Source organism: Berghia stephanieae, chromosome 1 (assembly GCF_034508935.2).
Source record: "Berghia stephanieae isolate SIO BIC M18660-M18661 chromosome 1, UCSD_Bste_1.3, whole genome shotgun sequence".
NCBI classification, from domain to species: domain Eukaryota; kingdom Metazoa; phylum Mollusca; class Gastropoda; order Nudibranchia; family Aeolidiidae; genus Berghia; species Berghia stephanieae.
The window spans coordinates 89,944,219-89,946,718 of NC_088360.1; the positions used below are offsets into that span (position 1 = coordinate 89,944,219).

At 24.2% G+C, this 2,500-nt stretch overlaps 1 protein-coding gene across 3 annotated transcripts in view; it reads right to left on the minus strand.

Moving 5' to 3' along the window:
• Positions 1 to 2,029, minus strand: part of LOC144961062 (uncharacterized) — a 26,035-nt gene extending 24,006 nt beyond the window's left edge. For 2 of the 3 annotated variants that reach the window (XR_013643049.1, XR_013643051.1), the window contains exon 1: positions 1,294 to 1,997. The gene's annotated coding sequence lies outside the window, so the exon portion shown is untranslated. Of the gene's footprint in view, positions 1 to 1,293 lie in introns of all 3 variants that reach the window. The other variant, XM_078894390.1, reaches the window with a different exon arrangement.
• Positions 2,030 to 2,500: the final 471 nt, after the last annotated feature.

Sequence of the window (2,500 nt, forward strand, 5' to 3'; positions counted from 1 at the left end):
AATCTCATATCGGCACGATGCCAGTAACAATAAAAAATATAAACAATAAATATTGTCAATAAAATAAAGAAATATATCATTTCATTTCAAAGCAGTTCCGTGTGTCAATAGGACAACAGGCACACATAAATCACAACGAGATCTATTTTCAGATAGCTACAGTCTTTTTTTGAGTATAATATGGCCGAAAAATTTTGTTTTATACATAATAGATATAAGCTTTCTGGGTTTTTTTTTCACATTGCGAAAATAAAGGAAGTGTTTTCTTTGGCAAGGAATTAAATTGCATACTGTTGTTTAGTGGTTTAAAGGATTATTAAACTTTTTAAGTCTTTAAAATTTTTCGTCAAAAAGACTAAAGCGTTTGAAAACATAGGCATCATAATAACGTATTAGGAAGTCTTTCCTATTGTAATTAATGAAAGCAAGTATAACCTCATTCAAAACTGTTTCTGCATGCAGTTTTCAGGATTATTGGGAGTTGTAGGAAAACAGCATTTATTAGTGCTAACATATTCCAGATCATCGACTTCTTCGTCAGATTAATAGTAATAATAATAATAATAATAAAAATAATAATAATAATAATAATAATAATAATAATAATAATAATAATAATAATAATAATAATAATAATAATAATGATAATAATAACAATAACAATATTAATAATAATAATAATAATAATAATAATAATAATAATAATTATTATTATTATATAATAATAATGATAATAATAATAATAATAATAATAATAATAATAATATTAACAATAATAATAATAATGATAATAATAATAGTAATAATAATAACAACAATAAAACTAATAATAATATGATAATAATAATAATAATAATAATAATAAATAATAATAATAATAATAATAATAATAAAATAGAAATAACAATAAATAATAATAATAATAATAATAATAATAATAATAATAACAATAATAATAATAATAATAATAATAATAATAATATAAATGATAATAATAATAATAACAACAATAAAACTAATAACAATATGATGATAATAATAATAATAATAATAATAATAATAATAATAATAATAATAACATAATAATAATAATAATAATAATAATAATAATAATAATAATAATAATAATAATAATAATAATAATAATAATAAATAACATAACATAACATAACATAACATAATAATAATAATAATAATAATATAATAATAATAATAATAATAATAATAATAATAATAATAAGTCATGATTTAGTTCATATAGAGCCTACATCACAAAATATAAATCATACTTACATTTTGCCACACCCTAAAGTACCAGGCGGGAGCTTGTTTATTTTAAATCCTTTCATCTTATGGGTTTCAAAATAGAATTGAACTGAAAACTATCAAAGTTAGGGTAATTCACATTTGGCAATAATACGATCTTTGGCAATGTAATACAATTTTATCCTCCGCCTAGATATCTACTCTCAAAGAATTAAATAAATAGTTTATCCAATTCCGGGCATGAAAATATATGGAATGAAATGTCTACACAAAACTTTATAACTTTATAGGTGTGATTATAAACTCTTGTTGTCGAAGTTATTAAAAAAGTAATAATAGTCTATATATATCACATTATCACAAAACATCAAATCGCTCCCCAAATCACTATAGAGATATTATCACATATGATACGTTCTTAAACAATATTTTAATAATATTGATAATAAATATCAACCAACTGAGCGTTACAACTACGACTTAATATGAAGTAACTACACTGAAAAAGATTCAGGATCAGATTGAGAATTGACGTAAAATAATATATTAATATACACAGATGATTCAATTTGTATACAATGATAATAAAATTCCAGCAGCACTGTCATCCATAACGCCCAAAACAATTCAATGAGAACATACTTGTATATTATATTATGGCGACACCTGATATATCACTACACAGGTATTATATTATTATGATATCCCTCCCCTCTGTTTTGGTTTACTACGTTCTGCACTACACAGTCGGTGAAACTCTCCCCTCTACTGCTCTTTATTATCTGCCCCCCCCCCCCCCCCCCTCTCTCTCTCTATCTCTCGACCCTTTCTCCACCCCAGTGGGAAAAGAGCCAAATAAATCATTAAAGGGCCTTCTCTCTGCGGTACTATGACAAAACGTGTTATTTTCATTTTGGTCTTGAAACTTTTATTTCAAATATCGATCGATGAAAAAGATCCTCAGTTTGCTAAAAAGGCTCAAACTTCTTATTGAAGTTATGCATTTAGATAAAATACCCACAACGTCCTCCAGTCGGATGTAACACACAACACACAAAACTATGTGTAACCTTAAACGTTTATAGTTTGATTGATATATTTTAGTGAGAACTTATTAATTGCAGTCTAAAAACAATAACAAAGATCTGAGTAGCGTCAATTTCGTTCCATATATAAGGTTGATAGATTTTGACAAGTTGAGAGTTAATGATAATAATCGATCGAAATGTATAAG